We start from the raw sequence: 22,965 nt of genomic DNA on the forward strand, positions 1-22,965 counted from the left end.
TAGTTGATTTATTCCTTTCTTTTGCATGCGGGAGGAGAGAGGAGTTTGCTGGATTCTTTTGCTGGGTGGGATCGGCGGCGCCGACGCCAAGGCGCTGCTATTATTTGGGGTGGTGGTGGTGTCTTTGGTATGTGCGCTGTGTGTGCCGGGGAGATCGTAAAGTAGGGAAAGCGCGTGAGACGAGCACACACACGCACGAGCACGCGCACACACACCAATGTGGCATGGGGGTGGGGTGAGAAAGGGGACCGGCTCATCGCTTGGCCAAAAACGCTAGCCCGGAATGGTGTGGTCGGAAGGCTTTTTCCCGAGGGGATCTCGGCATCAGGAAGAGCGAGAGAGGCTGCATGGGTCCTTCGGTGAAAAGGAAGCAGGGAAATGTGGCCGGCGAGGCAGGCTCGGAGCGGGAAGAGTTGACAATGAGACGCGGAGGAGCGCTGGCAATTAAAAAGTGTGCGTAGCGAACGCGGCACCTCGGCAGCCTTTGCGACGCGCGAGAGAAGGGCGTGTGCGCGCGCGTGGTTAGCGGCGGCCGTAGTGGCGGGTGGTGGAAACGGAATGGAAAGGACTGGAATGGATCCGCATGTGGTTGTAACAGCGACGCTAGCAAGAGATGCGCGGCGGGGAGGGAAAGCCGAGCGGGGGTGGAGGGCGGCGGCGGCCGAGCACGAGGAGGAGCAGCAGCAGCAGCGCTTCCTTGGAGAGCTTTGGAGGCACTAAAAATGTGCCGCCGCCGCGCTGGTTCCGTGCATGCGGAGGTCTCTCTCTTTGCCTTTCTCCTCCCGCAAACACACCCCTCGGCACACCATGCCTGGGCGAAGGGGGGAAAGTAGGCAAGGACGGAGCTCGCTTGGAGGCGGCGGGGGGAGAAAACTGCAGCAGAGCTGAGCGAGGACGGCAGCCTGCGTGTGTGGCTGCGCGGGTGCAGCGTGGCGCTCCGACTGCCGCTTGCCAGCTCTTTCCGCATTTACCTTGCGCTTGTGGGTTATTCTCCAGGAGCTCCTGCCTGCCTCCGCCTTGCTGGGAGGGAGGGAGGGGGGCCGGCGCCTGGCGAACGGCTCGGCAAGCCTGCTGTATTGCATCTTTTCCTTCCTTTTCTCCTTGGGGGTGTGCGGGGAGAGTGTGCGTGTGTGGGGAGAGAGAGAAGCTGGCTTTGGATAGACACTGTCTTTTCTGGCTTCGGAGGCTGGCGAGGGGAGGGCAGCAGCTTCGCAGTGCGAAAAGTGACTCAACTCTCCAGTCATCCTCGTCGGCGCAATGAACCCGGTGGAGATGGTCGTGTCATTTCCACCAGCCATTCCTCCTTGCTCTCCCTCTCGCTCTCCTGATTTGCGAAGGGGAAAAGTTTGATCGCAAAGATTATTATTATTACTACTATTTTCCTTTTATTGGGATGTCGGGGACGGTGGACAGCTGAGATCGGGCAGTTAGAGGACCCCCCAGGGCACAATCTTGCAACCCACAGCAAGTCTAAAGGGAGGGGGGACACCATTTTCTCCCCTAGCCTAGTTTTGGCGTCATTACCCCTAGGCTGCCCGACCCTCTTCTCCCTAAATCCGTCCCTCCTGGCACCCGGAGTTGAAGAACTTTGCCTGGGGAGCGAGTCGTCCCTTTGGCTTGGGAAGAAGCCCCGTGAGCTTAGCGAGAGATGCCCCAGCCGAGCCGGAAGAGTCCCCGCGGGGCTGCCTGGCTGCTGTGAGGCAGGATGTAGGTACCCACACCTTGGTTCTCCTTGCCGCGAGGCTTTCCTCCACCCAGCCTGCTAGAGTTCCTCCTTCCAAAAGGAAACCGCTTTCTCCTTGCTTGTCAACTTCCTTAATGGGCAAGCAGGAGCTAATTTGGCCAGCCAGCAGTCCAGTGACTCCAACCCCACACTGCCCTCATTGCTATTAAGGGTGGCGGCTGCTGATGGGTCTTGTTGTATAGCCTAGTTCGTTAAGCAGAATAGCCCCCCCACCTTTTCCTGCCCCCATCTGGTAATGAGAGAATATGTGGACCAGGAGTGCTGTAAGAATTCAAGGAGCCTTTGCACAGCGCTTCGAAAAGCACGTAGCACCATATTATGGGTTATTCATTCATGAATTATTCTTGCTGATTATGGTGTAGTTTAGGAAAGGCTCCGAAGCTCTGCCACCCAACAGCAACCCTCCTTGCACCCAGATGATAAATATAGCTCTGTGGAGTGAATAAGAGAGGCTGTTGTGTGTTGTGTGTAGGTGTTATCCATAATGCATATGTATAAGCCTTTACATTAAACAAAAACTGGAGGTTGTAAACCACCCTGAACCCTTTCGGGAAGACAGGGTAAATGTCTAGGTAAATAATAAATTTGTTCAAATAAAAATAAGCCCATTTATGCAGATTGTAGCTCTTGCTTGCATATTTGCTTTTCAGAATTGCTTTCCTAGAACCACTGTTCTAGTTATTGGGTCCTCTGTACGTGTGTGTGTGTGTGTGTGTGTGTGTGATACAGGTATAAAATCTGTGTCCAAAGCACACTTGCAAGGCTCCAGCATATTTGAGTGCAAGGCTTTGCAGACATTCAGATGTGGTCTGGGTCCAATCAATAAATGAATATTTGATCCTTTTTCCCCCTTTGATTTTTTATGTGTGCGCATTCTTCCTTTCCATCCAGTGAAATTCTCTCTCATCACCTTAGCCGTGTGTTTATGCATATTGATTAAGCGTCTGCATTGACCAGCTCTGACTGGGGGGTTGTGAAGCAAGGAGGGTATAGGCAGAATTTACATGAGATCAGTAGTTACAGAATGAACCTAGTTAGGAATCTGGTAAATTAGGAAGAGGTGTGGGATTTAGCCTTTCTAGTTAAAAACCCTTTCCCCACTCCCTCATGCCCATGTGTTTTGAAGGAAGTATCTTCAATATCGTACAAATTAACATTTACAATAATCCTTTTAGAAACACAGCAGGAAGAAAAGTTCAGATCGAAAGCTGCCTTTAGGAAGTAGTTTCCCCCCTCCCTTAAGATGAAATCTGTAAGCAAACAGACTTCTTAGAATACAGTTGGTTATTGCCCTTTCAGTGGAATAAAAATTATTCATCCATTTTTTGTTGTTGCAATGATGGGGAAGAGGAATCTGCAAAGGATGAGCACAGGGCTATTGACTGCATCAAAGGTTATTCATTTGAAGACATCATTTCCCTCTGTATAGCATCTAATTGCTTCCTGAACAATCTCAAAGTCTTTTGTATGTACTCAGTGGGTAAAATGAGTGACTCGATATCTCTCTCTTAAGATACTGGTTGTGACCAAATTGTGCAGAGTGAGGAAATCAAAGCAAATTAGCAGGCCATCCCCCTACAACTTGCAGCTAGAGGCAGAGATAATTTCTTAAGTGGGTTATAAAGAGAAGAGGCTTAAAAATAAAATCTTCTGCTTCAGACTGTTTGCATAGTTCAACTTGTTTTATATTAGTAAATTACAGTGCTGGTGGTGCTGAGACAATATCGAGTCTGTGTGGGTGGGAAGGAAGTTTAGATCCAAAATATGTGATCGTGTAGCAGAGCAAGACACTGTGGGGAATGCTAGATGGTAATCCGCTGTGTTGCACTCTGGATCTGTATTTTTGTTTTGGATCCTGCTGATTCCTTTAACCTGATCTGCCTGTTTGGATTAAGATCCCATTGTGCCTAACATGCATGTATTCCTCTCTGGTAGATTTTGCAAAAACAATGGCCAGAGGGCGATTCTTGCTTTTCACAGTTGGATTATTGGGTGTTCTCTCCCATTTGTGTGATACCATAGCAAGCTTTTCAGGGACACTAAAACACCCCTCCTGCCAAATTAGAATGTGTATTAAACTATGTACTTAGGTTCAGATATGTCCAGTTGTTGACAACATTCTCCATTGGGATCTGGACTGCTTGTTCCATTTGCAAGTGCCATCGTTTTCAGATATTTAGTGGAAGGGCTGTCACTCCCTTATAGAGCACTTGCATTATATGTAAAAAGTCCCACCTTCAATTCCTGGCATTTCTAAGTACAGTGGTACCTCAGGTTGCATACGCTTCAGGTTACATACACTTCAGGTTACAGACTCTGCTAACCCAGAAATATTACCTCGGGTTAAGAACTTTGCTTCAGGATGAGAACAGAAATCGTGCTCTGGCGGCGCGGCAGCAGCAGGAGGCCCCATTAGCTAAAGTGGTGCTTCAGGTTAAGAACAGTTTCAGGTTAAGAATGGACCTCCAGAACTAATTAAGTACTTAACCCAAGGTACCACTGTACTGTAAAAGGATCTTAAGTAGCAGTGCTTGGAAGCCCCTTTGCCTGAGATGCTGGAGAACCAGAACTAGAAGTATTTATTTTCTACATTTATAGCTCACCTTACTTCCATCATGGTACTCAAGGTGGCATATGTTGGATTCATAAAGGTTGTCTCCCATCCACTGACCAGATGCACACCTGCTTCAGCATCATAGATGTGTGGTGGAGTCTCCTTCTTTGGAGGTCTTTAAGCAGAGGCTTGACAACCATATGTCAGGAGTGCTCTGATGGTGTTTCCTGCTTGGCAGGGGGTTGGACTCGATGGCCCTTGTGGTCTCTTCCAACTCTATGATTCTATGATGGACCAAGGGTTTGATTTAGTATAAAGCAGCTTTATATGTTCATGTAAAATGTTATTAATTTATCTTAAATAGAACGTTCAAAAATAGTATATTGAATGTAAACTTTATTTTTCTGGATCTCCCCACACCATTTAAATTTTTTAAAAAACAGTGTTCTCCCAAGAAACAGTCATCTCCCACATGATAATCACATCATCAGATCTATTTACCATGCTAAGCCAGTTGTTTCCATACAGTCACTCAGTTTTTAGATTTCACTTTATAGGAATTGTGGTTTTTACCTTGATCCTAAACATGCAAGCAAATGCCCCTGATTTCAGGTGAGTTTGTTTCTAACAAGTTAAGTGAAGGAGTGCAGCCTTAATTATTAGGGAATTTAATTTGTTTCTCTCTCTCTCTCTTTCTCTCTTACACACACACACACACACACACACACACACACACACACACATAACTTAAATGCTGCCCAGCCTGGTGTTTGTGTTTGTTTGTTTGTTTGTTTGTTTGTGTGTTTCCTGCATGGTTACCGATTTTTAAAAAATAACTGTAGCTCACTCCTCTCCTCCCCAAGGAGAGTTGGGGCCGGAATAGAAGGCAGCGCTAGAGGCCTTATGAGAACGGTGTGCATTTTGGGGAATTGGAGGCTATTAATGACTCCTGAACTGATGATGAATGCTGGAGTTAGTTTATGCCCTCTGCCACTTGTGTCGGTAAGGGGGCTTGTCTCCTGCCTGAATGGAAGGTGTTCAGTTGAGGAACCTCACCTTTTGTTACTGAAGTAGGCAAATGCCCCCTGGAGTCAGTGTGAGTGCTGCTTGCAGGATGCAGTTATTGGCGTCACATCTGACTCAAATTTATTTTGAACCACATCACTATCCCTAACAGTCTCCTTTGTAATAAAACAAATGCACACAGAGGCCCAGAGGCACTAATTACCTATCCGAGATGCTTATACCAAGCCGACATCCATAGAAATTTAACTGCCCTGCAGTACATACACAGTTATCCTCACAGTACCCCTGAAAGATAGCACCATGCTATTATCTCTGTTTTATAAGTTGCGGAGTGAGATGCAAGAGTGTTGCTTTACCTTACTGGGATGTTGTGAGGACAAACACCCACACCCACAACTGTAGACATCTGTGTACATCTGTTAATGCTCCTTTGCATTCAAGCACATTCACATTTCCTCCAGTCTTCAATTTTGCCGTCATATAATGGTAAAATACTAGGGGGACTTAGCCAAAGTGATACAGAAATCAGTGGCAAGTAAAAACTAGACTGAGAAGTGTTGAGCCACCACAGTGGAACATATCCTGTGATTTGCTTTTTGTTGGGCTTCCTCTGATTATGAAATAGATGTAATGCGTTGCAACTGACCTCCTGATGAGTGCCCTTCTGGAAGCATACAACACCCAGAGTTCAGCATCTTCATTAGCTTACTGTTGTTTTCCAAGGGCAAACAAGGTGCATGGGATTGATGGGAATGGAAAACACCTAGAGGGCACCAGGTTGGGACAGACTGCTCTATCACACAGGGGAGTGATTCCACCCTTTTATACATCATGATTGTGTTTGCTGCAGGTACACTGGTGTTTTCTGAAGCAGTGAAATATGAATGACAGCTGCCCATCCTTTTGCACATGTATCAGAAGGTCACTTTAAGGCACAACGTTGTGCACTCATTTGTATGGGTGTTAAGAACATGTGTCTGTTTGTGCTTCCCATGTCTGGGAAAACAATATAGTCTCAGTAAACATGGTTGCTGCCAAACATGGAGATTCTCTAAGATATACTAAGACACAAGTTTCTCTGATGACCCTGGGTTTTCCACTTTCTGCTCCAGTATGTGCCACAATATGTGTGATTTCATGGAATTGTTTTTGCTATATCCATCACCCTACAGTAAACATCTAGTACAGTGGTGAACCTTACTTGCCTATAGTTTAATTGTGGTACGCCATATTCTGTGCGATGTGGGGCAGTGGTTAGTGGGAAATCTCCAGTCTGCTATGTGAAGCTTAATAGCCAGCTTTGGGTAAGACACTCAGTCTACCTCACGGGTTTGTTGTGAGGTTTAAATGGGGGAAAGGCACAATACAAAATTTTAATGTTAAAGGTAAAGGGATTTGGTGGGAGTGAGGCAGAGTTGGATTGTTCTTTGTTCTTAAAAGCACCTAACAGTGCAGGGGAAATGAATAAAATTCGAAGTTACATTGTTAGAATGGAAAACTGGGCTGAAATTAATGAACTGAAATTCAATAGAGATGAATGCAAGGGCAAAATAAAATGCACAAGTATAGGACGGGATACTTGGCTTGGCATGTGAAAAGGACCTTGGGATTCTAGCTGATTACACGCTGAACTTGGGTCAGCAGTGTGACGTGTCTTCATAAAATGCCAATGTCTTTAGACTGCATTAAAAAAACCAAGTCAAATAAATATTAGTTTCATTTTATTCTGCACTAGTCAGACCACATTTGCAGCACTCTGCCCTGTTCTGGGTGCCATCCTTCAATTAGGATATAGATAACTTTGATCAGAGCTAGAGAAGAAGAGTTTGGATTTGATATCCCGCCTTTTACTCCCTTTAAGGCGTCTCAAAGCGGCTAACATTCTCCTTTCCCTTCCTCCCCCACAACAAACACTCTGTGAGGTGAGTGGGGCTGAGAGACTTCAAAGAAGTGTGACTGGCCCAAGGTCACCCAGCAGCTGCATGTGGAGGAGCGGAGACACGAACCCGGTTCCCCAGATTACGAGACTACCGCTCTTAACCACTACACCACACTGGAGGGAAACGAAGCAGGAGTATAGCCAGGGTTATGGAAAACCAAGTCCAATGAGCAGAGGTTGAAGGAACTGCCTACCTTTAGCCTTGAGAAGGCTGAGGGGGAAACAATAGCACCATTCAAATACCTGAAGGGCTGTCACATAGAAGACGGGCCCAGACTTGTCCTCTGCTTCCCTAGTGGGCAGAATAGGATCTTAAGTTATACAAAGGTAGGTTTCAGCTGAACCTTAGGAGAAATTAGTTGAGTCTAAGAGTAGTTTCAACAATGGAACCAGTTAGTTACCTGATGTTGAGCTCTGCCTCACTGGAGGTTTTCCAAGTGTAGGCTGGGCAGCCATCTCTTGGGGATGTCCTGGCCCTGAATTTCCTGCATTGAGCAAATGGCTGGACTAGATTGCCTACAAAGATCCCTCCAACTCTTGCGATTCCTCAGTGAGATGACCCGTAATGGTGGTGAAGTTTCACTGAAATACAGGTTTGCCCCACAAGTACCAATACTCCCCTGCAGTGTGCATCTGTAGGGGAGTGTTCTTGTGGGTTCAGTTCTAATGGATGACACTGAGGTATCACAAGTCTAGCCACTGCCCCACATGTTTGGAATATGCGCCCTAGGATATGTCCCAGACAGTCACTGTTACTAAATAGTGGTAGCACGCAACTAGCGTTGTGTTAAGTGACCTTCTGTCATGGGAATTAGTAGCAGTGAGAAAGGCATATGTGAGGGTGCTATTTGCTTTTGGATTTAATGGTGTTGCACATGGATTTTTCATTGTTGCCTATCTCTGATACCCAAGGCGATTCTTCTGGCAGCTGGCAGACTGTGAGTGCATATGCCTCGCTTTTGTGTGTGTAAACGCACACAACTTGTTCGTCCAGATATATTTGGGTGTGTTATTTGATCAAAGGCCTTTTGTGGTAGGATGCTGAAGTGGTGGCTAAAAGGAAGGTGTACTTAACAAATTCAGTTCATCTCAAGCGTGGGTAATGCCTTTTCATAAAGGATGTCTTTTGACCTGCTAAGAGGTGTGGGTCCAGTTTCACCCTGTGAAGAGCAGCCGCTCAGCACTTCTAGGGGCGGTCAATCCATGTGTTTAGAAAAGAGCTAAAGAAACCACACTGCTCCTCAAATAAAAAGCTCAGTCATGTCTGTGCATTTCCTCCTGGAGCAGCCATTACTTTTGGATGATGTGTTTCTGTTCCAGCTTGACCTTTGCTGCTGTTGCTTTTATGTCATCCCCTGTTCCCAGACCCTTTAAACCCCAGGCAAATGCCTTTTAGATACCGGAGAAACATTAACTGACCATCAGGAGTTTTGTTTAAAGCAAGTAGCATATACGTTGGAGGTTTTCCTCATTTAGCAGGGGCACAGAAAGCACCTGCCCCAACCTCTCCTCTTGGTTCTCTGTGGAACAAAATGCTGAAATTCCCTTCCAGTTGCCTGAACAGTCACTGAACTTCAGATGTCAAACCTCAGCCTAAATTAAATGTAAAGGGTTTTCCTCCCTTCCACTTCTGCTGAGTGAAGATGCTAGATGATCTCATAATATTATGTAATTAAACTCCATAAGATTAGTTTTGTAAGTGATGACATTTTACAGCTGCCAAGATTATCTGAGTCTTTTGTTTAAAGTATTTTCTCTTTGTAAACTCTGCGAGAGGAGCATTAAGTGGAAGGATAGGCTGGGAGTGTTTGCTGTCCTCATTTACTGTTGAGGAACTGGGGAGTGTGTGCAGGCCCATGTGTTTTGCTGGCATCAGTTTGTCTCGGGAGACAATGGAAGAGTGAACCTTTGGAGGTGAAGGCAAAACGTTGGAGAGTTACCACGCCTGCTGTAGAGACTGACACGGGAGAGAGATGTTTTGTTGCAGCTGGGGCAGGTGAAGGAAGGCATCCAGTTGTGCTGCTGCAGATGCATCATGGCGTTCCTTCTCTCTGTGCTCCTCTCAGTGGTCATTCCTCCTCTGGACACTACTGTGGATACACAACCTGACTGATAGTCAACAGGCGCTGTGGTTGTCTTCAAGGGATTCCCACATGGTGAGGTTAATGCTGCTAGCCTTTATGCCATGTTTGCAGACATCTTTGTATCACAGAGTTGGTCTGTCAATGGGCCTGGTGCCTGAAGCCAGCTCCCTGTAGATCCTTGGGGATCCTGCCATCTTCTATTCTGTGGACATGACCAAGCCAGCTTGGACAGAAGTGTGAACATGCTAGGAATGTAGTTGAGGAGAACGTGTCTCTTTGTTTGAGACTCTGTCCAGCTATGTGATGACCAAAATCTTCCTGACACAGCGCATGTAGAAGGTGTTGAGTGCTGCTCCTGATGGGAGTGAGTTGCCCACATGGCCCTCGAAGCCATCTGCTGGAACTGTAGACTAAATTACTTGTTATATCCATTTGAGGACCTCTTCCTACTGTTCTGATACATTAAGGGATTTGGGGGGAGGGGAAGGGATACTCTGCAGAATCTGCAATCTTGTGTATTTTGCTTTTCTTCTGCCAAACGGTTTACTGTAATACTTTACCCTGCCTCAGTGTGGCAAGGTAGAAACCACCTACAGAAGAGTGGAGTGCTCTGCGCTCCTCTCTCTCTCTCTCTCTCTCTCTCTCTCTCTCTCTCTCTCTCTTCTATCTATCTTTCTTGCTAGAGGTGGCAGGAGAGAGAGGGCAAAAGAGCCGATTGCAGTGGGGTGGGATGTTGAGTCAGGAGACACAGTTTCCACTTGTGGGCCTTTCTTTTGCCTCCTGCCTTGGCAGTTGCTCTTTTCTGTTCTCCAATCCTCCAGTGACTCCTGCTTGCTACAGAAACACCCACCCCCAAATTCTTGCAGAACATTGAAAACTCCTTTGCTACCGAGCAGCAATTTGCTCTCTGACGCCTGCTATTTCAGGTGACCATGAAGGATAGATAACGCACATAAATGCTTCTTAAATAGCTGCACTGGAAAACCCATTCTCTGGTCTTCACAGCCTCTTGGGTGGCATTGTTAGTACCTTTGCCTGCCTTTATCACTGAGAGTAAAAACTTGTTGCTCTGATCCTGGATCAAAAACGCTGACTATTACTGCGTATGAAAGATGGACATTCTACAAGGTGGCCTGCTGGGTAAAATCAGATTGGCTTTCGTTTGGTTCTCCGTAAACCTCAGCTGAAGTGGGCTGTTATCCATCCTCCCTCAGAGGTCCTCTGGAAATGCTATCATTTCTTTCCAGGGAGACGACTCTTTATTTCTGCCGAAAGCATTGCCTCCCACTTGGTGGCTGTGTCAGGCCCCGGAATGTATTTCAGCGCCAGGGCTTGGTCGTGTCACAGGCAAAATAATACTAGACATGTCTCTGAGGGTGCGCAGAGTGCACTTCCCTCCCGCTGCCTGATTAGAACCCCCCTGCGTCTTTGACACAGTCTTGACTCTGCAGCTCCAGCTCTTCTCTTCAGCTCTTGCAGGAGCCCACTTTGCTAAGGCTGACAGCTTGCAGAGCAGCCTGTGGGCTCTCCCTCCCCCCCCACTCCCCCCGCCCCGCTTTTCCTATCTCACACATCCAATCTGCTGGCCAAGTTGGCACTGAGACCGAGGAGAAGTAGTAATCCAATTTGGGCACTTTAACTGCACTTTGCTAACTGTGCCTCTGGCCAAAGCTTGGGAACTTTAATCTGCCTAATGACCTCGGCTTCAGGGACTGGGGGAACTGACTGACGGTCATTTGTTTTATTTATTTGCTTTTACTTTTCAATGGCTGTTGGGGGCAGGGTTGGAGGGAGGTGGATTTGACACAGGTGCTGAGGTTGCTAGGGCCCAGTTGGTGGTGTATGTGGCATCCTGCACAAGCCATAACTTTTCCTATAGCAGCAGAGAAATGTGGGCCTTTTTTGCAATTTAATTCTTTTTTTAGCATCATTCTGTCTTGTTCTCCTCCTCACCTTGTATTTTTTTATTTTATTTTAAAAAATCTTGTAGAGACGGCATCACCAGGCAAGTCAGTTTTGCAATATATTATTATTTTTCAGGAATGCTCAGCCAAGAAAAATAAAGTGCCTCTCTCTTCCTTTGGTTGCCTACTGTTTAATGTACAAAATACAGGGGTGGTAATTGCATTAAAATGTATATAATTATACCATAGGAAAAAAAGAAGTCTTGTTAATTGCACGGGTGTTTTGAACTGATAAGTGTTGAGTGATTCATGTTTTCTTAGGAGTTCACTAAAGCAGAGCTGTCCTCCACAATGGGAGAGGCTTGTTTTCATACGATTCAGAGACAGTGAACTAAACATAGAATCTGAGCTGACTTCACTATCGCCTAGTCCCACTGTGCCTTACTGGGCTCTGTGGAAATGGATCCTGCAAGATGCTGAGTGCCCAATCAGAAGTAAGTCCCACTGAGTTCAAAGGGGCTTACTCCCAAGTAACGGTCAACAGGATTTTGTTGTAAAGCATTCACACTCTCCTTTTTTAAACAAGAAAATAGGTTTGTGAAGCTAAATCCTAACAGCTAAAAACTAATTGCACATAACACTAAACTACGGTTTAGCACTATGTGGGTGAACCTCAGCAAGCTTGGGGAAAGGGTGGGATTCAACTAATGAGTCCTGTCAGTAGAAGCCCTGTATAAAGACTTACGCTTGTGCAATGGGGCTCCCCCCGCGATACCCCATGAAATTGGCTCTGGGGGTTTGTTAGGCAGACACTTGGAACAGCATGTGGGGGGGGAGAGGGGGCTCATTCCATCTGGCAAACCAAAATGATTGCCTTGAGGGAGTGATCGCCTTAGCAGGAAGTTGAATCCTTCCCAAAGCGATAGGAGGACTGCCGAGGTCACTTTAATTTTCTAAGAATGTTGGCTTAGTGTTACATGTGTGAACCAGATATGCTGATTTAAAACAAATGATAGTTGGTTGCTAAGCAAGCCAACTTCAAACCACGGGTTTGGCATTACATACTAGGACCCACCCTCTGTTTTTCCAGGCACTTTTCTCCTTAACTCCCTTAACTTCCAACATCACCGCTGGACTGGGAAATACCTGCAGCAAGGCAGTGCAATGAGATGAGAGGGGAGGGAAAAGTTTATCTTATTACGTGACCTTGCTGCATTACACTACCTTGCAGGCAGACGCATGAACAAAGAAATGTGACTGCATCTGTCATATCTGGCTGGTCCCACAACACATACTTACATTTCCAAGGGAGCAGTCCCCTTGACAATAAAGGGATGGCTCTAGGATTGTCAGGGGATTAAAATGTGTTACTTGATTAACTCTGGTTTTAAGTCAATTGCATGTAGAAACATTTGCATATTGCAGAATCTTGGTGAAGGTGCCTTTGGGAGGACCCTGGAGTAAACTGTTAGCTCATTTAAAATTGAATAAATGGATGCCACCTCTAATCTTTTGTAGAATAAGCCGGGGGAGAGGGAATGTAACAGACATAAAAACGGCTTTTAAAGAAGTTCAAGTTCCATCAGTGGTGTTTAAGATCAAGATTTAAAGGAGCATTGAAGTTTATTTCTGTTGAACATTGACAGCTTCAATTATTCCTGGCTTTTGTGGTTGGAGGAAATGGTGCATACAATCCTTGAGCTACTTACCTGCAGTCATATTTCTATTAGGAGGGGGAAGATGATGCATGTTTGTATTGTTCAGAAGGTCCTTTAAGAGACCTGAGTCCCAAGATCTTTACTTGTTGTCCATCAAGCAAAGCTCCACTGATTAGCTGAAGGAAGGAGAGATAAATGTTAATCTGTCTATGCAGTGCTTTTTTCTAAAATAAATGTTTAGGGGCTACTCTCATTTTCCTACTCATATTGAAATAGTGCCCTTCAATGAGGCCAAACTTAGATTCACAAAATGTTTAGGGGTATGCGTCCCCCTGTGCCCCCCCCTCAGAAAAAAGCACTGTGTCTATGAAGCTTTACTCAAGGGGGTGAACAAACTTACTGCCCCTAGGACTGAATGTAATGATCAATGGGTTGGGGACTGCATGCAAGGGGGGGGGACAACTGGACAGTGGTGTGGTGGGTTGGGCTCCCCCCCACCTCCCCCCAAGCCCCTAGTGTCCTCCCCAAGAAACACATGATCAGGTACAATCATACCTTGGTTTTCAAATAGCTTAGCTCTTGAACGTTTTGGCTCCTGAACGCTGCAAACCCAGAAGTGACTGTTCTGGTTTGCGAACTATATTTGGAAGCCGAACATCCAACGCGGCTTACACGGTTTCCGATTGGCTGCAGGAACTTCCTGCAGCCAATCAGAAGCAGCGTGTTGGTTTCCAAACATTTTGGAAGTTGAACAGACTTCCGGAACGGATTCCGTTCAACTTCCAAGCCACCTCACTGCCCCAATCAATACGTACCCAACGTTCCCTCCATCTGTCCACGTAGAGGCCGGAGAAATCCCATCTTGTATCTGTGGCTCTCACCACTGCCCCACTGGATCTTACTTCTGAGTAAGGTTGCATAGGATTTCAGCTTACATGTATTAAATTATTAAATGTATAATGTCAAGATGTTAAAGTGAAAAGGATGAGAGACGCTTTGTCTAGGAATAGCTCTCCCTGTGAAATCCTCTTGAGTTACTATGGTACATTTTTCACTCCTCTCCAAGTCATTCCCCCTACCTTAGTCATTTTCATTCCTAGAAGTGCAGGCATATAAACAAGACTTTTTGCTTTGAGCGCTTTAGGCTCTGATCCTCAAAGCACTGCTGGGAGCTCCGTTGACTTGACCTGTTCTTCGGTGACATTGTTGTTTCCATCCCTGATGTTTCAAAAATGGGGTTGCCACCTCCGATGGGAGAACAAGCAAGACGTTCTCTCAGAAAGCCAAAAACCTGTTTTTCAGGCCAGTGCCTCCAGCAAAACTGAGGGGAGAAAAGAGGCAGTGAAACATGTCAGGGATTGGTGGAACTTTTTCCAAAATAGGAAGTGTTAAATTTTGTGTGCATGCTAGTATTTTAAACTTCTCTTGCGAAAGCCGCAGAGCTGTCTGCTTTTGGCAATGAGGCCCTTGGCTGAGCCCAGACTAATATAATGTGGGACAGTCCCGGCCCCAGGATGCTTTCCCCACACTTTATTGATTGAAGGACGTGATAACTTGTGGCTTCCTTTCGGTTTGTGGAAATATGTGAGCATTCAAAAATACATGGTTTGTAATTGTACAGTTTATATATTTTTAATTGCATACCAGCTCCCACTTGTCACTGGTAAAGGCAGTTTTAAAAAACACGACAAAGTTTAAGACAGTCAAGAGGCTGTTGGGAAAACTGAGGAAACAAATAAGTGTTGTGGCTTGCAGAAAATTGGTGCCAGAATCTCATGAAGCAGACGTCCCATAAGCTCACTATCCACAGTGCCTCCTTGTTCAGGGGATCATAGTGTGCTGTGACTGGGCCACACATTCCAGTGGAATCCAGTGATTGGGTCACAGCTGCCTTTGTTAATGAGAACAGATCAATGGTTTGTAGGGCAAACGTTTAGCTGCATGACCACCACCAGTATTGCTGTGGTGTTTTCTGTGGCTGACGTAATGTGTGGATGACACGTACGAGTGGCTTCTCCTATGATTGTGCAGGTGTATTTAAAGATGTACGTTTACACACGTATGCTGTCCCATCTTCATATGCTTGCTGTGGAAAACAGTGCACATTGTTTTTATTAACACACCTTTCACCCTAAGGATCCGGAGGCAGGTCACAGCAATTAAAATACAACGTTAAAAACACTTAAAAACAACTTGCAACAAAAATAAGGTGGGTCCTAAAAACACTCAACTCAAGTGTCAAAAGCTGGGATAAAGAGGTGTGTCTTCAGTATTTGCCAAAAGCCACGTAATCAAGATGTTGCAAATATGCTTGGAGCTACATTAAGAAGCTTCCCCACTTTAAATGCAATCCATGTTTTGTGTTTGAGAAGCCAAGTCCCATCATTTAGGCTGCCTTGATATTATGTGACTACGTGTGGCCTGTAGCAGTTATGAACATTTCAATAAATACGTTATGTGGTGATGCAACGTGAAATGGGCTGAATTTACACCTTAATGATCTTTGCTTGATTCAGCTTCTGTGCTTATTTTAAGTCACATTAAAAGTCGCTTCTAGGGCTTAGAGAATGCATTGGCCTTCTCTTCTTTAGCTCTGCCTTCCAGGAGTGGGATTCAGCTTCCCTAATTCTTATTGCCAGAGTTTGCTGTGGCCGTTGTTGAATTGATGCCACTTGCTTTGGTCTCCCTTGTGATAAGGATAATATAATCCAAAAGCCTGGGGAGCAATCAGACCGCCTTTAAAAAAAAATTTGATTGCTGCATGGAAATTAAAACCATCCATTAGCAAGGGAAGGTTATCGCTCTTTCCACCAGTTCTCTGGTTCCCCCCAGAGTGGTAGGGGGTTAATTTTGTGTGTGGAGGAGACCAGGAAGTGAAGGTTAGGTGCTGTGTAGAAATTCTAAGGGAGTTAATGGCAGGTTGCACAAAAGCAGGCAGGTTTGTGTGGGGGGGTGGGTGTATGTGTAGAGCAGGTATGGGGAACCTGTTGCCCTCTGGATGCTGTTGCACTACAACTCCCATTAGCCTCAGCCAGCATGGCCCATGATTAGGGATAATGGGAATTGTAGTTCACCAGTATCTGAAGGGCTACTGGTTGCCCATCCCTGGTGCAGAGGATCTAGTTTCAAGTGGGGACTTGGGGGGACATTTGAGAGTTGCATCATAATTCATGAAATTCATTGCTGCAAGTTGTATAGGGGGTGGCACTGACTTTTAATGGTTTTTTTAGTATGATGGTTACACGTGACCTCCAGGGCCAGAGGCAGCATGTCAGTGAATACTAGTTGCAGGGGAGCAAGAAAAGCAGGAGACGGCTGTCACTTTTGAGCCCTGATGGTGAGCTTCCTTCCCAGGGACAATTTTTTGGGCATAGCTATAAACAAGATGACGGACTTAATGGACCTTTGGCCTGATGTGGCAGGACTCTTCTTACATTCTGATCATAGAGATAGCAGTATCTTTTAATCGGAACTGATTTGTGAACCATAAATGTTCACCCTGTTTTAAAGCACCTTGAGTTTCATGAGATCTTGGGAGGGCTGCTTGTGGTCTTCCTTTAAGAACACAGATGTATTGGGTCCATTTCTCCCATGGCCTTTGCATTCCTATGGAAGCCAGTCCGTATACATGGCATTTGCTGGGCTTCACTTGGATTCCTGTGTGCATGTCTGCTTTTATTGGCTACTCTTGGTCCTTTGGTGCCTGAGTGAAAAAGAGGCCTGTGTCACACTCTTGAAAAATAGTTTCCCTTCCCTTTGTTTTGTTTCTGTTGGAAGACTTTCAGACATTTTTTCCCTCCCTCGCTCCCCCCTCCTTTTCTGCGGTTCAGCGAGACTCCGGTTATCTCACTGCTTCCAGCTTTCCCAGGCTAGCTCCTCCTTAGGCAATTAAAAACTTTTGCTACATTGTGGGGCTTGGAACTTTGAAGTGAAAAGTGGATCCAAGCTCTCTTGAAATTTGGCCCTTCCTTCACTGCAGGCAGAAGCGTCTCGCACGTTGGCAAGTCTGGAACAGGCTTCCAGCCAGAACAGAACAGGGTGGAAAGCTAGGGAGAGGAACCAGGCAGAGCAAAGTGCTTTATGCAGGGGCCAGGTAATAACTGAGGAGAAGAGGAAAAGCTTATCTCAGACTGAGACAGAGTTATTTTACTGGAACTTAAAATATGCCTTTCTGTGAAATGCAGCAGCAGTTTGTTCTCTGAAATGTTTAGAACAGAGCTAAAAAGAACCAAACTGGTTGTCTTATGATGCAGCTGTACTGCCAGGTTTGAGGGGACCCTGGAGAAGATGCCCTCCTGGTAACCTTCCCCCCCCATACTATCATGGTTGTTTCCCTACCCTTCCACTGCACTGTCATGGCTACTCTGCATTTGCCTTCAACTTTCTCAATGAACTCAGCCAGTTGGGCACCACCTTTTGGGGAATGGGGTCAATGAAGGCAGTGTTGCTGTTCCAAAGTCTTAAAAAAAGATACAGATAAAAATGATTAATGGCCGTGCCTCTTTGCTATTACTACTACTACTACTACTATCACCATCATCATCAATTAAATTGCTACACACCTGGTATACAGCAATTTTGGTATGCTTTAAATCAATAAGTGCACTTAACTAGAAGCAAACTTCATTGGGATCAATGTAATGTGCCATGTAAAAACAAAACCTGGATTTTGTGAACCATATTGCAGCTGTTTCTATGCAGATTTTTGACCATGCATGGCAAGTTCAAGCCTAGACTTCCCTTGACTTTCTTAAGCATCCCATTCTTTTTCTGACCTTTCCAAACCAAGGCTGACAGTGGAGATGAACTGCTAATGAGAGCTGTTCAGAATGGCTTGGGCCTTTGGGATATTGACTCCTCTAGCAGGGTTGTTATGGTGGGGACTGGTGAATGCTGCGGAAGCAAGCTGGGAAATGGGAGCAGAACCAGCTGGGCTGTAGCTGATCCCCTTCCTGTGCCCAGCATATGTCTGGTGATTATCTATAAAGGAGGTTAAGCAACTGAAATTTACAGTGGAACCTCAGGTTACATACACTTCATGTTACAGACTCCGCTAACCCAGAAAGAGTACCTTGGGTTAAGAACTTCAGGATGAGAGCCAGCAGTGGGTGGCCCCATTAGCTAAAGTGGTGCTTCAGGTTAAGAAATTTCAGGTTAAGAACGTACCTCCGGAACAAATTAAGTACTTAACCTGAGGTACCACTGTATTTGAAAGGGGAACACAGTTGTAATAAATACGCTTTTTTCACTTTGGAATTGCCTGTATTTCATTTATTACTGTATTTATAGCCAGCATTTCCTCCATGATGGAGCTGAAGATGGTGGTGTTGATATGGTTCTTAGGTTGTCTCCCATCTGTGCTGTGACCAGATCTAAACCTGCTTAACTTCAGCAAGATGGTTGCATCGTGTGTCTTCAGGCCATGCCCCTATTGACTGTAGTTGACGTCTTCCTGCTTATATATGTAGTGCTGCTGGTAGCTCTTTTTTTTTGCCCAGCTCAGTGATGTCAAGACCCTTGTTTTACAATTTTTCCACATCTGCTAATTGCTAAATGGTATATTTGATGGCTGAGATGGTTTTTGAGTGCTTAGAAACCCCCAATCCCTCCCCCCCCACTGATAGAACCCATGGTAACAATAAACCTGGATTTTGTTAGGAAAAAGCAACTGCAGTATAAACAGCGTCTCTGAAATGCTAGCTAGAAACGTATACAAGCTTATAAAATACCAACACTCCGTGGAGATGATTAATAAATATCCCTCAGGATGGTTGAGTTTTTGTTTTTTGTTTTGGTTGGGTAACTGCAGTGATTTTACTGAGATGGGAGTGATGGAAGGTCTAAAATATGTCCGTTTGTTGATCTGGGGTGGTGCAAGGCACTCAAAATCCTCACAGGGCCAAAAGAAATAATAGGCTAAGTTGCTTGAGCACAAAGAATGAGCCAGAGCATTCCTAAGACTGCCTCTCTCCCCCTCCCCCTCCCCCTCCGCACTTTTTCCTTGTTCGCATCAAGAGCGACAGCCTGCAAGCGCTAGAAGAGGGTAATATCACAACTAGTTGAAATTCCATTGCCTGTGAGCTTGAATGGAATGGCAGGGCCCTGTTCAGATTCCCAGCCTCCGCCATGCTGTGGGGATCTGACTTCTCCAGGGACAGCTTTGTGTTGTGGTGCTTCCTGAGATTTTCTTGTTCCTTCACGATCTGATTCCAGACCCTGGAACTGTGCCAGATTATGCATCAGCCAAGCATGCCTCTGAAAAAAGAAAGAATGAAAGTGTGCAGGCACAGTTTGCCTCCCAGATCCCAAACCTTCAGTTCAAAAAGTAGATATTGTTCTCCTGAAGGGCATTCTTCCTCTGAAGCAGGTGGCTTACAAGAGGTTTTCCCATTTGAACCATGCCACATGTAACCATTAATCGCTTGCCTTTAAAAGATGGGGAACAGCGATTTTCACCAAGGTCACCCATTTTTACCCCTTGTGCTGGTGGTATAAAACTGGCAGGAGGATTCCTCTAGCACAGCCTGCTGTGATATCTCTGCTGGTGTGTAAATTCACTATGAGGGCAGGATTGTGAACTCATCATTTTGCATTCTTTCGTGAGGGTTTTTGGTTGCAGCCCTATTCCGTCTCATAAGCATACCAAGGATGGAATCACATAAAATACCATTATACCATTTCATTTAATATTTAGTTATATTAAGATGATATTTGCACAGTTAAGGGGAATCTTGAGATGTAAGTAAGAAGTGCCCTTGAATAACTTATGTGAGGAAGCATGCCCCAGATAAGCAGGGCCTCTTTCACTGCTTATTTCTCTCAGTTATTTCAAAATGCTATACCCTGCTTTGTCTTTAAAAGGCAGCTAACATGTAAGGAAAAAAAAATTAACACACACGGACAAAATGCCGGCATTTTAAATGAAGCAAATAAACAAGGCCAACACAAAAAAATGCCGGCATTTTAAATGAAGCAAATAAACAAGGCAAAACTGCAACACTCCTGTGTGTATATAGGCATGTACTGAATCCATAAACCTAGGCAGAGCTGCTTCACAACTAGCACAGTGACCTGGTAGACTAGTAAACAAGACCGTGTGGTTTGCATATGTATGCGTATGTATGCTTCAGTAGAAGACCCTGGCATTTCCTGCAGAGGCCAGCTAGGCAAAGAGGGGAGGTCATTTTGGAATAACAGCTGAATTAATAACGTAGGTAACCTCTTAGCGTACCTTAGTATAGAAAGAGAACCCCTCTGCTTCTAATCAGTGGAGGCACTGTTTTCCATTCTTTAAGCATGACCGGTGATGGTGATGCTTGCTAGCTGTTGTTCTGCCTTCCAGCCATCCTCCCTCCCTGCCCCCATTTTCTTTGTTGCATGTTTGAAGGAACTGGAAATGACAGGAAGATGGTGATTGCTTCTGACAGATGTTTGGGGTATGATTTGTGTCACAAGGTGCCCAATGCTTGCCCTTGTTCTCCTGTCAGACTTCAGCAAAGCAAAGTCCTGTTGAAGGAAGGACCGGAGGATGGGCTGGGGAGGAATGCTGGCTCTGCCCTAGTTTGGAGACGGTACCCCGCTGCTAGAGAGGTTATAGCAGCCCAGCTGTTTGGCAAAAGGTCAAGGCTGAAGATGCTTGCAAAGGAGCCGGAGTGGAGGGTACATTCAGAGAGCAGGCTTGCTGTATGCCGTGCAGATTGCAGTGCCAAAAACTTCTTCCTGCACCACAGCTGCCTGTTTTTCATCTGCCGTCTTCCCAAGGGGCATTCAGGCAAGCTGCCTCTATAGATCGGCTGTGTGTGTATACATAGGTACAGCATGTCTTGGCAAGCATGCCCGATGCCTCATGAGATACAATCTCTTAGGGCATAGCCTGTACTGTATCTTAATGATTCCTTGCATTCTGCAGTCAGTTTTTGCTATTGCAGCTGAAATTTACTTAAGTATAATATAAAGCAGATTACTTATTTCGTAGGACAACAAAGTATAAGGCATGAAGACAAAGCATCCCACCAAACCTAGTATCGGCTCTGAAATAAAATCTATAGTACATACCCAGTAAGTCTTTTAAGCCACAGGAAAATGATGATTCTTAAAATGACCAATGGCAGGAGCTTCTGCATGAATTGCCTAATACTAGATGCTTCATATCTGTAATCTATACACATTTGCAAGATAGGCAAATGCAACCATTGCTTTAATTATCAGTTCATTCTTACTGGCCCAATAAAAACGTCACTTTCCCATGATATAAAACTACCCCTTGCTTAAAATGCTCTGCTATAAATATTCTGCAGTCTGTTGATGGCAGTGGTTGGAGGAGGAGCAAAGGAATATGGAAAGCAGGGGTCTATGTATGTGGTTGGCGGCAGAGGGAAATCAGGAGATCTGTGTTTATTTGGCTAGCACCCATTCGTATTCAGACACCTTGGGAGACATATAGGATGGATATCTAGTCCATAGCCAAAGTTCCCCATTATCTCAGTAATTTCCTATTCCTAGTTGTTTAACAGCAGCAACAGTGGTGGGAATCACTAGGAGTTGGTTTTTCTGTGCAGGGTTGCCATATCTTGAAAAGCAAAAAAGAGGACAGCCTGAGCCTCTGCCAGCCAGAGCTGGGCAGATGTGTGGAGCTGCCACGACAATGCCTGCACACCTCTTTACTAGCTCGGGCTGGCAGAGGCCGTGGCATGCAGAGCCACCCGCGCTGCCTGAGCCCAAGCTGCCCAAGCCAAAAAACCCACCAAAAATAAATAAAGCCCCCCAAATCCTGGATATTTCCTTTAAAATGTAAATGTTCCCCCCCCCGGCAAATGAGGACATGTCCGGGATTTCCCAGACGTATTGCAACCCTAGATTTGGGGTTTTGAAGAGTATTTTTTGCTGTGTGACTCAACCCTTTGGTGCAGTCTGTCTCCTTGGTACATAATAATACTAAGGGCATCACAGTTATGTGGTAAAGCATATTCTGTACTGATACTGACATTTATATGAAAAATCCCAAACAGACAAGTAACATTATACCACGAAATAGCTCCTATTTTATTTTCTTCTTACAAGTGAAATTGTGGAAATATTGGGCCTGATGATCCAGCCCAGAGGTAGCCCATCTCTGCATTAGGATATAAAGGCTGGAAGAAGGTGAAGAGTTCAAGTATATTATGTGCACAAAAATCAACTTTAATTATTCACATTTTTTAAAAAAGGGTTTCTGTCTTGGTTGGAAGCGTGAGGCTGTTCACCCGCCCTGGACTTGCAAGAGGTGGATTATTTATCATAAGTTAAAAATGCACTTGGGGGCAGTTACTTCCCGTAGGAGGCTTCCCCAAACTATTTAATACTGGGAACGGGAACCTGTTGCGCTCCAGATCTTGTTGAACGACAACTCTCATCATCGCTGAACGTTGACTCTGCTGACTGATGGGAATTAGAGAGCCAAATGTTCCCCGCCCCTGTGGCTAGCAACATCAAGTACAGAAACAATTTGGCGTTCAGCATTCTGGTACTGTATTTAAGCTGTTCATGAGGATAATAAACTTCTGCCTGGTGAAGGGCAAGGCCTTCTTGGTGAAGCTGCAAGTGGGCTGAGATTGGTGCTGAGTCGCCTGAATCGGGTGAGAGAACTGAGGCTTGTTACTGAAGATTTCCAACTGAACATTTGTGTATAGAGGGAATAGTAGATACAACCTATAATATTAGAAAGAATGGTCTAGGAGCGGGGACATTTGTTAGGTTACTGAAGCCTCTCTTTGTGATAGAGTGGGGTGAGGGACTTCTGCTTTGTCACAGCCTATTTTATTGGATCACCTTCCCTTCTCGTGCTTTTTTTGTTCCTCCTCGCTGAGCACGGAAAGGGACACTGCTGAGTTGCCTGTCCAGTCCCTCTTTCTGCCACCCCTTCCCCCAGCTCTTGCCTACGGAAACTCTGCAAGAGGCTTCGGGAATTAGGTAGGGAACACTAAAGGCAAAGTGGAGGAGAGGCTCTCTGCTGATTGCGTGACTAAAAGGTGACAGGGTGAGTTCCTCTGGGAAGCTCTCGAAACTGCGGAATGTGTG

At 45.4% G+C, this 22,965-nt stretch overlaps 1 protein-coding gene across 4 annotated transcripts in view; it reads left to right on the plus strand.

The window, feature by feature from the left end:
• The window catches only part of PLXNA1 (plexin A1), a 296,620-nt gene that overhangs the window by 634 nt on the left and 273,021 nt on the right, over window positions 1-22,965 (plus strand). Inside the window, exon 1 of one of the 4 annotated variants that reach the window (XM_053378004.1) lies at window positions 232-453. The exons of the other annotated variants lie outside the window; for them this stretch is intronic. The gene's annotated coding sequence lies outside the window, so the exon portion shown is untranslated. Of the gene's footprint in view, window positions 1-231; window positions 454-22,965 lie in introns of those variants that run through there. 4 annotated transcript variants of the gene reach the window in all.

This window comes from Podarcis raffonei, chromosome 2, assembly GCF_027172205.1.
Source record: "Podarcis raffonei isolate rPodRaf1 chromosome 2, rPodRaf1.pri, whole genome shotgun sequence".
NCBI classification, from domain to species: Eukaryota; Metazoa; Chordata; class Lepidosauria; order Squamata; family Lacertidae; genus Podarcis; species Podarcis raffonei.